The sequence below is a fragment of the Martes martes genome (assembly GCF_963455335.1).
Source record: "Martes martes genome assembly, chromosome: 5".
Classification (NCBI taxonomy): domain Eukaryota; kingdom Metazoa; phylum Chordata; class Mammalia; order Carnivora; family Mustelidae; genus Martes; species Martes martes.
Window position 1 is genome coordinate 66,252,741 of NC_137892.1, and position 14,244 is coordinate 66,266,984.

Here is a 14,244-nt window from a genome sequence, read left to right on the forward strand (position 1 = left end):
TCCACTACACACATGGGGAAGTGATGCACAAAGAAGGCTGCACTCTAGTGATTTTGCATGACATGAGTGAGAGTGAAAAGTCAGAGCTTCATACCCTATTTGCAGGTGCCCCCTGCCCCCCACTCCTCCCACCCACAGGCCTGTTCTCTGATTCACTCCGTTTTTCTCTTCCTACTTCGCCAGCACCTGGAGTGTCCTAATGAAGTCAGAGCAGTGGCTGCTTTGCTTATTTATTTATGTGTTTATTCATCGTGGCTGAACTTTGATACCAATCTACATCCCCCCTTCTCAGTTCCTTCCACCTTTCCATTTTTTAAAAAGCACTTTTCCTCAGCTCCATTGGTCTCCTCTTACGCAGAGGTGGTTAGGAGATACATGCGAGTTTATATCGTCTGACATTTTAGCCAAAAAAGAAAATCTGTGGTGATGGGAAAATTAAAAAAGAGAATCCTTAAGAACAGATGGAGATGGTGCATTTCCGGATGTAAAATAGAATAAAATATCTAAAAGGAAGAAAAGCTGTCATAAACATTTTTACTTTTCCTGAACTGGATTTCACTTTGGCTTTTTTTTTTTTTTTCTTAGAGTACTTCTCATGGACCTAATACATGGAATTAAACAGAAAATAAGGCTACAAAAATCTGACTGTGTTCGTTTTTCATTTTCCCCTAGAGGTGCACTGCTCAAGGACAAAGAATCTTTTCTAAGAGGAGTTTTTTTCCTCTGTCCTGGAAAAATCCCAGGGACAGACCCCCAATTCAGCAGGTCAAAGGCCCACTTGAGCAGAGGAGCGGCTGGGGCAGGAAATGGTGGATTTCCTCTTCAATAGGAATCCCTCCCAGAGCAGGGCAGGTTTGGGGGAGGGGAGGCAGCTGCGCTGGCCCCTCGGATTCAGAATTTAAATTGGGAGAGACCGCCCAGAGCTGAGATCCTGTCCCCAGGTCTGTGGAGATGGGGGAAATGTGTGCCTCGTTTTGCAAACCCGGGTCTGCCTGACAGAAATGCCAGGAGGGAAGCGAGGGTATCTGAAGGGCCAGAGCCCGTGGCCGAATGCCCTGGAGACAGGGTTTCCCAAACTGTGTGTTGGTGTTTCCTTAAGACCCTACCATCCTAATTAGTGCTTGGCGAAATGAAGTTTCCTGGGTCAGTTAAATGTGGGGAAACACTGACTTAAAGCTAAACAAGTTTCTTCACTTTTGTGATTTTCTAAGAGGATTTAGTGTCCAGTATTCCCCAGACGTCCTTGATGGCAAACTGTTTAAGTGTTTCTGTTTTTCTTTTAGTTGCAGTATTCCCCGAACAGTAGCAAAAAGTTACTACAAGGCAGGGAAGTGGGAGGTGGGAGGCTGTGGGGAGGAGGGTGCTGCTGGGATTCACCCTCCTCCCCCTTCTCGCTCGTCATCAGCTACCCAGGAAGGACAGCGAACTACATCTGGCCACTTTCACTGAACGTGTTCCTAACCCGGTTCTCCAGGGAAGAAGTAACCGAAGTAGGACCGCATTTAACATCTGAAGACTCTTCTAAAGGAATCTGGAGACCCAGTACATTGTTCTGCCTCTCCTTACTGGCAGAGCAAAGTTTACCTTTTTGAGGGAGGAGAAAGCTTCAGAGAATATGGTACTGTTTACACAGGCACAGGAAATTATTGGCAAAACTGCAGCTGTATTTTTCAGAGCCTCATGAATTACCCATTGCGTTCAGGAGAAAGATGATCGCTTCCCCCTTTTTTGTTTGGTCTTGAAACAGACCCGTGGCTAAGTCCTTTGTTAGGGGAGAAAAGAATTTGAAAATGATTGTTCATTTTTTAAAAAAGAAATTACTTTCTTCTTCTCCTATTCTTCTTATCCTTCTTCCTTCTTCTTCTTCTTCTTCTTCTTCTTCTTTTTTTTTTTTTTTTTTTTGCCAGCTGGGGTGATCTGATTAAGATCTCCATTCTTTTTAATAGTTCTAAAGCACTACATATACTGACAGCTTGCAAATTAAGTTCTCAGCCCAGAACTTTCTTTTTGAACTCTGAACCACTGTATACAATACCCACTGAACAGCTGTTCCAGGATGTCCCCGAGGTACCACAAATTCATCACTGTTACTCTTGTTCTCCTCTTCCTGTATTTCTCTCCTGACTAAATACTACTGTCCATCCATGAACACAGACCAAAACCTGGGATTCGTTACCCTTCCCCCCACTCACCTTCTGCAACCAACTATCAAGTCTACTTCAAAACAGTTCTCACAAATGTCTCCTCTTCTCCACCATTTTACCCTTTGTTCAGCAAAGACAACTTTTGCTTTGCCTACCATTTCTCAAGATGCGACTGCTCTAACTTCTACGTCCTCTATCACCCTGCGTTTTTTCCTCACACATTTCTGGATAGTTCCCCCAACTTGCTCTGGTGTTTCCATTGCTCGCACTTTACCAGCTATTTCTGTTCCTTCAAATGTGCCCCCCCCCCCGCTTTCCCTCTTTGCCAGATGAACTTGTACCCTATGTCGAGGTCTGAGACCTCCACAGAGTGCTTCTTTTCTCAGAGCCTTCCCTTAACTCCCTGAGCAGAAATTGCCACTCTTACCCTTGTAACAGTACTATCCCTTCCTCAGAATCCCTGATTTTTACCTGGGCATGCAGGTCAGGGGAATACATGTTTGCTGTTTTGGGGGTCGTTGTTATACAACAAAAGCTACCTGATGCAGCCTGGCCCGTAACAGGTGCTTTGTAACTGTTCAGTAAATACCTGAGGGTATTTTAGGCTCCTCCACAAGATGAAAGAAAGGAAGATGATATTTTGTGACTGAGTTGGCCGACTTGGAAGTTGACTTACAGAGAAGGAGGTCACTGGGGGAATGCCAGGGACTTCGTCATTCTCTTCTTCGCCATCCTGGAATGGTCAGTGTGCAGATGGCCAGGGCTGGCAGCTCTTCCAGGGCCCGGCCGCACAAGCATTTAATGCCCTGAACTCTAGTCTCACAGAACTGTGACCAGATGTCACCCGGCTGGCATCTCACCTCCGTAGCCATCTGAGCATCTGAGACTTTCCAGTGTCAGATTAACCAGCACAAAGCCTGACACAGAATATGTACTCTCTCACCATGAGTTTTGTTGTCTTGCTATTTTTTTTTAAAAGGCAAAAATACAAAACTAATTTTTTCTTGAAAAATCTGTGCATAGGCTATGGGAAGAGGGTTGTTGTCAACATGCAGGATGTTTTGTGTATATGTTTTTCCTTTTTTTCTTTTTTTAAAGATTTTATTTATTTGTTTGACACAGAGAGAAAGAGACAGCACAAGCAGGGGGAGCAGCAAGCAGAGAGAGGCAGACTCCCCACTGATCAGAGAACCCAATGTGGGCTTGATCCCAGGACCCTGGGATCATGACCCGAGCCAAAGGCAGATGTTTAACCGACTGAGCCACCCAGGTGCCCCATTCTTTCCTCTTTCTAAGGCAAATCCCCCTCCATCCACACTGTTCCTCTTTCTCTTGGATTCCCAACCTCTCCCACTTCATGGGCTCCTGTCACTTCACCTATGAAGAAGCTGGAGTTTCTCTTATTGTACAGAACCCTCCTTAATTCTGCTCTGTGCCCACTCAGGCTACTTTCACCAACTGACCTAAAAGCAGGTCTCCTCTTTGGGCCTGTGACTGTTATTCCTGTTTTGGTCACTGCAATCTGGCTTCCATCCTAGCTGTTCTTATTGTTCCTGCTAAGATCAAGTCTGGCCTCCTAATTGCTACATTCAATGGAAAGGTCAGTCCTTGTCTAATTGCCTGCATCTGTTGCCATCAAAACTCTTCTAATTCCCTCTCTGAAGCCCTACATCCTCCTTGCTGCTTTGATATCACTCTGTCCTTGTTCTCTTCATACCCTTTGGATGGCATCTTCTCACATTTCTTCCTTTTTTCTGCCCAAATAGTGATATAAAATCTTGCTTATCCTTTGAAACTCAGCTCAATTTCTACTTCTTCCAAGTAAATCCAATCCAATTTCTATACTTATTGATCATAACATAAAAAAAGAAGAAGAATAGAATAATTAAGATTTTATTTTTTTATTTGTCAGAGAGAGAGAGAAAGAGACAGGGAACACAGGTAGGGGGAGCGGCAGGCAGAGGGAGAAGCAGGTTCCCTGCTGAATAGGGAACCTAATGCTGGACTTGATTCCAGGACCCTGGGATCATGACCTGAGCTGAAGATAGATGCTTAACTGACTGAGCCATCCAGGTGCCCCTATTCTACTATTATTCTTTATTAATATTATTATTCTAATATTATTTCCAGAAGGAACCAGTATCTTTAGCTCATCATACTTTGTTTTTTCAGATTTTATTTATTTATTTGACAGAGAGAGAGAGAGAGAGCGAGAGAGGGAACACAAGCAAGGGGAGTGGGAGAGGGAGCGGGAGAAGCAGCTTCCCGCTGAGCAGGAAGCCCAAAGTGGAGACTGATCCCAGGGCTCTGGGATCATGACCTGAGCCAAAGGTTGATGCTTGATGACTGAGCCACCCAGGAGCCCCTAGCTCATCATATTTGAAATGAATATTTCTCTCTGGATTGAGAGATCCCGAGGTGGTTGGTGAGTTGAGGAGGGCAGGTGATTTACTCATGATTTCTTTACAACAAGGTCATGTTTTCTTTTTATTTATTCATTTTAAAAATATGTTTTTTATTTTTAAGTAATCTCTATACCCAACGTGGGGCTCAAATTTACAAACCCGAAGTCAAGAGTCACATGCTCCACCAACTGAGCCATTCAGGTGGCCCATGGTCACATTTTCTGTATGTGATACTGCTCTTACTCATGATAATGCTTTCTGTATTATTCCGTACGATTTAGTTTGTGCATTTCAGTTCAGTTCACTAAAACCATGCTGAGCTGTCCACCGAGGGTGAGGCATTATACCAGGCCTAGACATGCCCAAATGAATGAGTCTCAGTCCTTACCCTCATGGAGTTCTTAGTAGGCTAATTCAGTGAGTGGCCATATTTACACAATTTGGAACTATGGTGGCCTGAATCTTTGAGGTGATCGTTTTCTGCTCATGCTGGTGAAGTTGTTCAGATGTACTTTGTGTCTGAACGTCTCCTGCTTCTTCATGGGTACAGGGTGACTTTTTTGGCCAGACTTCCACAGCTACCAGGTTTACTCTGTATGAAGTTTGGAGAACGTGTCTCCAGATGTGTCTTTCCTAAGCAACAGAAGAAAGTTTGGACTAGGTGACCTCTACAGTGCCTTTTTCCCCCTTGGAATTCTGTAATGGTATAAAAACAGCTCAGAGCCAGAGGTCTGAGTTTCAGTGTCAGTATTCATGCTGGCCTATTGAGTTTATTAGTGTTAATCAGTAAGCGGGTTGCTAAGACAATATTTGAGAGGTGGATTCTAGTGGATTAAGGTGGAGGTGGGTAGAAGAAAGTCTATTTTGAAGAGAACAGTAGTTACAGGGACACATTTAAAAAAACCTGGACACATTAAAAAAAAAAAATCTATTTTGAGGAGAACAGTAGTTACAGGGACACATAAAAAAAACCTGGAAGAGTTTTTATGCCCTATGAGACCTTAGTTCAGGGAGCACACTGCCCTTTATAAAATACTCTGCACTTAGACTCTGACAAACATTTGATCACATGGTTTCTCTCTCTCCCTGCCTCAGCCCCACTCCTTCTTTTTTACTTTCTTCCTTCTCCTTCTCTCTCTCTCTCTCTCTCAGAAAATGGTAAGTATTTGTTTTGTAGTCTCTAAAGAGATTTTGATGTACTTGAGGTTAGGGACCGTGCCTTACAAATTTTTGGGAAATGCCCCATTTCTCATAGTACCTAGTGCATGTTGGAGACAGAGTGACTACCTGTTTCGTAAGAACTTGATCAGTCGTGTGAAAGTGGGAGTTTCTGAGGGCTGTCGCTTAAGCTGTCTGTGCTGGGCTGGAAGGGGATGGTCAAGTCTTTCTCTCCTCAGTGCAGGTCCCTGAGAAGATTCTTGCAGATGGCTGCTGCTAGAGTTGGGTAATCATAATGTTGCTTTTCCTAAAACTTGTGGGCCACCAAATCCATTGCTACTGTGAGTGGAGGTCTTTCATGACTGGGTTTCAGGAAGAATCAACCAGGTTCAGAAGAGGATGACAGACTTCCGTTGCAGAACTGATGGGGGCTAGCTTCCCATTTGACCCAGGGTAGCAAATAATTTATGTCCCCAACACTGATTTCCCATCTCTTGTTCAGGTCCTGCAGAACTATGGGGTCCAAGGAAGGTCACAGGGGTTGTTAGAAGCATAGCTTTCCAAAATTTCACACAAATTGGTGATGTACAATTTTCCTGGAGAATGAGTCCATTGCTTTATGTTCTTCAAAATGCTAAGATACTATAAGATAATATGTTCTTCAAAATGCTAAGATACAATTTTCCTGGAGAATGAATCCATTGCTTTATGTTCTTTAAAATGTTAAGAAAGAGTACTTTATCTGCATGTCTGCTACACAGGCTTTCTTGGGGATGAGAACATGCGCAGATCTTACAAGAGAGGGTAGGAATGAGCAGGCCATTTGGCTTAGGGCTTCAAGCTCAAGAGTGGAGGTCACATATTTTTACATGTGGTTGTCTAGTTGTTCTACCATGTGTTGGAAAGACTAATTTTTTTCCTCCATTTTATGGCCTTTACTTTTGATCTCTTCAGTGACAAACTTGTTCAAGCACGGAGTTGAGGTCTTGATGCACATATTATTTCTTTTTTTTTCTTTTTAAGATTTTATTTATTTGAGAGAGAGTGCTTGTGAGCAGGGGGGAGGAGCAGGCAGGAGGGAGAAACGGGCTTCCCGCTGAGTGGTGAGTCCAACCTGGGGCTCCATCCCAGGACCCTGGGATCATGACCTGAGCCAAAGACAGATGCTTAACCGACTGAGCCACCCAGGTGCCCCTCAACACACATATTGCTTCTAAATCAAATTCATCTACCTGCCTCCTACCCCATCCTACCTAAATCTGAGGATAAGAACACTGACTTAAGGTCAAGGGTCCTCCAAATTGGAAACCCTGAGATTTACAGAAGCTCTTTGGAGAACTTGGGCACTACCTGTTTCCAGCACTGAATCTGGAATGAAGACCTAAGAAAGCTTTTCTCCTTGCTGTAAGCCTAGAAAGGAAAAAGCTGGGAGAGACCTTACTGAAAGACAAGCAACTCATACAATATTAGACCCAGAAAAATACAATTGTAACATCCCAATCCTGTGGCCAGAAGGATCTTCAGCAGAGCTCTAGAGGTCATGGCAGCTTATCTTTGCATAATGAGAGATCTGCTCTTAGCTTCCACCTTAAACCAGAAACTCTTTCTTACTAAAGAGAGATTGAACTGCCACCCCTTTCCTTGGTAGAATAACACAATAGAGCAGATAGAGAGTGCTCAGTCAGGGAGCAGGACCTCTAATATTTTCCAGCCACTCCTGGGGTTAACAAGCAACAAACACTAACAGCTCCACGTGGTTGGGAACCAGAGCCCCTAAGCAGGTGGGGTACACGAGGCAACACTGTCACTCAACCTGGGAAACACAGAAGAGGCTCCACATGGGACTGGGTCCTGTTTGACACTGGTTAACCCTGGGGAATCCACCCTGGTTCACACTCAGAAAGGTTTGCTACAGGTTTTGCACTAAAGAGAAATGAAAACTAAAATACTGAAACTGAGCAATTGCATACACTTTATGTTTATAGTAAATATACACAAATCTCTAATACCCAAACTGTACATAATTCTCATAGAGAGTGGGTTCTTTTGTTCCCAGTGAAATACTTTTTTGTCCTCATAAAATCATGAGTTAAAGAACTCTTAGGTAATATTACATTGGGGTGTCTGATTTGATAGATCCTCCAGGATGATGTAGGCCAACAACAGAATTCAGAGTGGGCCAAGGCGGGGATGGCTCTCTCCTTTACAGAACTCTGCTCTAACAAGGCTAGTTTCTGTCTGGGTTTACTTCTGTTACACTGAGTTTTAAGATCACGGCTACCATGTTGAATATTTCCGTGAGCTCAGAAATCTTATTTTTCTCTACTACTACCATTTCGAGTTTTAGTGCCTTTGGTTAGAGAGATAGGTGGGGGAATTTTGTGTGTGTGTAATAATTGAGTAGCATATTTTTCTAATAATAACAGTAAGAATAGGTCATGGTTATTGAATATTTACTATAACTTAGGTACTGTTTTAATTCCTTTTTTTGAGACAGAGTGTAAGCTGGGTTGGGGGGTAAGGAGAGGCACAGAGGGAGAGTGAGAGAGAGAGAGACTTTTTCAAAAAAGATTTTATCTACTTATCTGACAGAGAGAGAGATCACAAGCAGGCAGAGAGCCAGGCAGAGAGAGAGGTGGAAGCAGGCTCCCTGCTGAGCAGAGAGCCCGGCCTGCCGGGGCTTGATCCCAGTACCCTGGGATCATGACCTGAGCTGAAGGCAGAGGCTTCAACCCACTGAGCCACCCAGGGGCCCCAAGAGAGAGACTTTTAAGCAGACTCCATGCCCAGTACAATGTGGGGCTCCATCTCATGACCCTGAGATCATGACCTGAGCTGAAATCAAGAGTTTGACGCTTATCTGCTGAGGCATCCAGACGCCCTAGTACTGTTTTAATTGCTTTACAAGTATTAAATCAGTGACTCGTCACAACCACATTAAAAAAAACAACAACCATGATTGTTCCCAATTTACTGATGGAGAAACTGAGGTGTCGAGAGATTAAGAGTTTGCCTGAGGGTAATAGCTAGTAATGAACAAAAGTAGATTTGAACATAAGCAATCAGTTGCCTTACTGATGCTATGTTTCTCTTCAAAGTATTAGGCTTCCACTAAGACTCTCAAGATGGTTGTAATGATAAACTTTGTCTTCTCTCTGTCACTGCTAGTTGAGTGGGCTGTCTTTTGCCCCCTGCTGAGTAAGTGAGGGGGTCAAAAAGAAACCAGGGTTTCCTTGCCAACGTGTGCCTGCCTCTGTTTAAATCCCAGGCATCTGTGTTGGGCACGTCATGTTGGATGAACAACAACAAAGAATTAAGTTCTAGGGATCTGACTTGTTTTCCCTTGTCCTATAATATATATTCCCAGGCAAGATGTTTATGGTATGAAGGCAAAATGGTGATCAGAAAATGTGACTGTGGTCAAAAGTCTTACAAGCAAAATTTGGTAGAATTGGAAATATGATTTAGCTAGTGGCCTATTGTTCCTAAATTATTTTATATTAAAAATAGACTATTTGAAATGAACCATTATTTGAAATAACATTGAGAAACAGCCCCCTGAGACACACACACACCCATGCCTACAACACCCCCCAACCCCTGCCCTGCTCCTCCTGCTACACAAACAAATGAGCACAGAGCACCAAGGCACACAGACACGGAAACATGGAGTTAGCCCAAGTGGTTGACAAGGTAAGCAAGTTGCCTACTAATCTATCCAATGAGCTTTGAGGCCTAAGCAAATGCCTAGTCTGTGGTGAAGCCAGCTTTGCCACAACCTAAGTAAACATGCTCTTCTGATGTTGATAATGCTCTCCAGGCTGCGGGGCTGCAGCAGAATGCACCAAGTCCTATGGCCCAAAGGGTGGGCTTTCCAACTGGACTTTTGTCACAGAACAGTAGAGCTGAGGACTGAATCGGTGGTGGACTCAGGCTGACACTGAATGGATGCTTTTCTGGAATGTGAGGAAGGTTCTGAGACTTTTTGTCCTGGCCGGCCAGGGTATTTCCACAGAGCTGGAAACCGACCTCTCCCTCCTCCTCCCCTTCTTCCTCCCTTCCTTTCACTCCCACTCCCCCAAATCTGTGGCATTCTCACAGAGATCTCCACAGGACTGAAACAACGCAGGAGTCTGGTGAAGCCTCGCACTGCTTGGCTAGGTTCTAGTTGCTGCGTTTGGCCCCCACGGAATATCATAGCAAGATGAAAAGCAGATCGTATGACAGCAAAATGATTAAACCATTTCTCATAAAAGATAATTTAAAAAAAAAACACGAGGACGACTGCAGTGCCTGAAAGAATTGTTATACTAAGGTGCATTTTAAATTTAATATTGTCTATTACTCAGAAAAATTGTGATAAGTAGCATGCACTTGGGATGGAAGGTGAAACACATTTATGGGTGATGATCTCTTCCTTTTACAGGCTCTGCAACCCACCACATTCACACGCATTCACACGCATCATCGCGTGTAATCCTCGTGAGTTCAGTAGGACTCATCACTATTCTCCAGACAGGAATCTCAGAGGCAGAGACCTTACTGAGGTCCAGAACCTGTGAATGGAGACTCCAATTCTGATCCACCCCTGTAGCCGGCTCTTCCTCACACCCAGCACTGATGAGGTGCATTGTCATACAAATAGTTGCTTTCCTAGTTGCTTCCTAGAATTCTTTACACCCTAGAGAAGTCAAAGGCTGGTCCTATTGTAGTTTACAATGTCAGAGCCTTCTTTTGTCACAGAATTTTCAGGGGGCGGTGGATGAGCAGGAGAGCCTTATTTGCCACATTGAATGGCACCCCGCTGCTCCCTAGTAATCTTTGTCTGGCAAAGACTGGAGTACAGGTCATTCCCCATTCATAGTTACATCCCACTCTTAAGCCAGGAACTTAAATAATGGAAATAAATTATGTGATTCAATTATACTATTCAGTTAAACGTAAGTAATTATAGTCATCTTTGCCCTTTGTAATCTTCTTAACCTTTTGGTATTTCCTGACTCTGACATACTTTGGTGTGATTATATCTATCAGCTGGGATGATGACTAATTCCCTTGAGCTATTTTCTGTCTGCTTATTCTTATTTGTGATGGGGAACTGTCTCTTTGTAGATCTGTACCAAAAAGACCAATTATTATTCCTTTTCCAGATATAGCTTAACACAGTCCCTGGAACACAGGGCCCAATAAATGGGGGTTACAATCAGTACAAATCAAGGTATGCTCAAGAACTTGCTGTGGGGAGGATTCCTGAAAACCAGCTGTCATAGAACAGCTAGGGAAAGCTGTTGAGTTTTTCAGAATCAGCCACAGGAGAAATCCAAGGAAATGCAGCCAAAGAAATGGTGTGCCATCCCGTCTTTCTATCTATGCCTTTCATTTCTTCAGTTCTTCAGTGAAAGAGACAGATGAGGGGTTCCCAAAATTAACACTGACTTTAGAAATAACCCAACTTGGGAATAATAATGCGAACACACTTGCTTGACTACAGGAGCTTTGACAGTCTTCCACTCCTCATCTGATATTGATAAAACACTTCCTGAAGGACCATTCCAAGCCCCTCTCAGCTTCAGATCAAAGAACTTTCCCCAGAGGCTTGCCCCACCCACTTGGGCCTGAGCCATCTGGAGCAAACATGCCAGAAAATTAAGCAGCTTGTTCTGGTGAGCAGGTAAGGAGTGGAGTCAGTCTTGAGTGCCTAATGAGTTGTAACTCCACAACGACCATTGTGTGTGTCCAGTTTTTGATTAGACTCCATTTCCACCATCTTGACACTACCTAGAGATTCCCGTGGCTATGCTGCTTTCGTCAGAATAGACAATCTTAGGCCAGCCTGAGCCTACACAGTTGCATTTTAAGGGCAGGGCAGTGGGATCAATTCCCCCAGAGTGCAAAAAATAAGGTGGGACATGTTCCAACTTCTAAACAATTGATTTTTTTCATAATTTGTGTTCAATGAGCATATGTTTGTTATTGTCCCTTAATACACATTATAGTTTAATACAGTTGTGTAATACACATTTTAATATCATTATCTTCTAATACACGTCCCATGAAAACATGGGATTTAATTCCGAGGACTCCCAGCTATACTGTTGGACCTCAACACAGGTGGAAACAGATGTTTGTTTCAAACAGATGTTTAAGCTGTAGCAATTCAAAATCATTTGAGCTGGGCTTAGATCTCAAGTTCGAGTCACCAACCCCTTTGATACCAGACATTGCTGCGTTTAAATGGTAGCTTCAAAACAGTGATGGCATCAGGATTGCAAACAAGAAGCTTCTTGGAACTCCTATTCGTGTTTAATATTTTAAGCAGTCAAGCAGTGTGAACTGTGAGATTCATTACTGTAATAGACTCTAATAGATCCATATGTGTACTTATGAGTTTCTCTTTTCCCAAAAAATATGCTAATGTAAATTAGGAAATATTAATACATTCATATTTCCCTTTTATATACTTTCATGTATTATGATGATTTTTAGAGGCATAATTATACACAGGTAGTTCAATCACAGGACATTTTTCCTGTCTTTGCTTCCTTTCTGGCCATCGTTATTCTGTCATCTGTTATTTCATGATTCTTACTAAAAATAATTTTTGGTATTGAGGAGAGTGAGGGTGTTAAAAAAATGATCTAGTCGCTATGTCAAATACTTTACCTATAGCACTAAGTCTGAGTTCACTGTGCTTTTCGAACACTAGGGCTTGGGTTGTGGGCCATCCTCTCCCCCAGGGGACCCACCTGGTCATCTATCTTCCTTGGTCTTTTTATTCTTAGTTTACTTCTCTGCTGGGATACCAGCATGCCTTGCACCAGAGCCACCAGGGTTTTGACACTCAAAATGTCAATGGCCACAACTCCCTCACAGCAAACATCCAGATGAAAAGAAAATTTCAGTTCATCATCTAGATCTTCTGTTTACTCGAAGGCAGACAACTAGTTGATTGAACACTTTTATCAGTGTAATGATATGCTCACCATCAGTGTGGTACACTTTTATCTTTCAAATACACCAAGGGGTAGAATCATGTAGGTGTTACTCTTATCAGTGGGTAAGAACGGGCCATGTTGGCAAAAATGAGTCCCTGTACTGAATGGGCCTCTCATTGGCGGTGACCACAGGATCCTATTTGAACTCTGTTTTGCCAGTACCGGTTCCCAGGATAACTTGATTATAACTGGGGCCCCCTGTGGCTCCCTTTTAAGGTGGTTTAAAGAGCGTTGCTTAACAGAAAGATGAAGTTCATGTTTAACTTAGGCCTGGAGAAACTACAGAAGGACAGAAGGACAGACACACTTAAGGTATGCTAGATTCTCTTCAAAGTCTTGTCTTCTTATTTCAGCCACTGTTGGGTGCTTGACCAAAAGGGGCAGATTCTTCACCATCTCTCTCTCTTCCCACTCTGCACTCCTGACCAGACAAATAGCCCCAATCAACCAGCAAGCAGCAACTCTCCCCCAGCCAGCTGGGGCAGCCCTTTTCCTCTACCTTGGTTTCCTGGCTCATTCATTGCTTCTCTCCAGCTCTCTGTGCATCTCCCTCATTCCACATCACAGATGCACTGAGTTGGGTGAGCAAAGACCACTCTTCTTTTTATGCCTGGAGGAAAGAAGGAAATGCACTGAACATACACATGAATGGCTATGTCTCATAAAGCTTCCTAGATGTGCTGCTATGGGAATGACATGTACACGACAGTCATACTTGATATAGTGCTATGCAAACAATAGATTTCCTTTCTGCCCCTTGGCACCGCTAACATACGCAAGGGAAAACTTCCATTTGGACATCGTACATGGATCAGAAACCATCAAAAGACACAGGGGACCTTGAAGTTTGGAGACAGATAGCAGACCAAGAGGCCTTACCAAGCCACTTGATGCAAGCCTAACTCAGCCTGAAGTCATTCCCACTGAGTGACTGGCTCAGAGAACAGCACGAGGGGGTTTGTTGCTCTCTGACTGGCCACTGGTGGCCAGCTGTACATGACCAATGGCCCCATTGTCTGACTGGGAAGTGTTGTCCTCTGAGTGGGTCAGATCGCCTTTTGTACTCCTCTTCCGAATATGAGCTCAGGTATCTCACGGTATTGTGGGGGTGAAGTTTGGGAGAGGAAAGGACATTTGGAAAGGTGAAATAACTGTTGTCCAGTGCTTGTTTTTTTGCCCCAGGGGACCAGAAAAACAAGCTTAACCAGTGTCAAAGTCTAAGAAGTGTGTGAAGCTGCATGTTAATGACCCCGGCTGAGTGTAATAAATTGTGAGAGCAGGGCTTTTCCAGGTTGCTGTTGATTCTGAGGGAAAGTGGCATTTGCACACTCTGATTACTCTGAGCTGGAGAACGTTTCAAGCAGGCTAAGGAAATATACAGCTGCACCTTCCGCAAGGCTAACCTTTCCCAAAGGGTGTCCAGTGTCATGTCTGGAGACGTTTAATCTCAGTTGCTGTGATGGCTTTTTGATCAGTGAACTTTTCCTGTTTCCTCGTCTCCAATTCCATGACCCAGTTTACTAGTTCACTTCCTCTTGTACA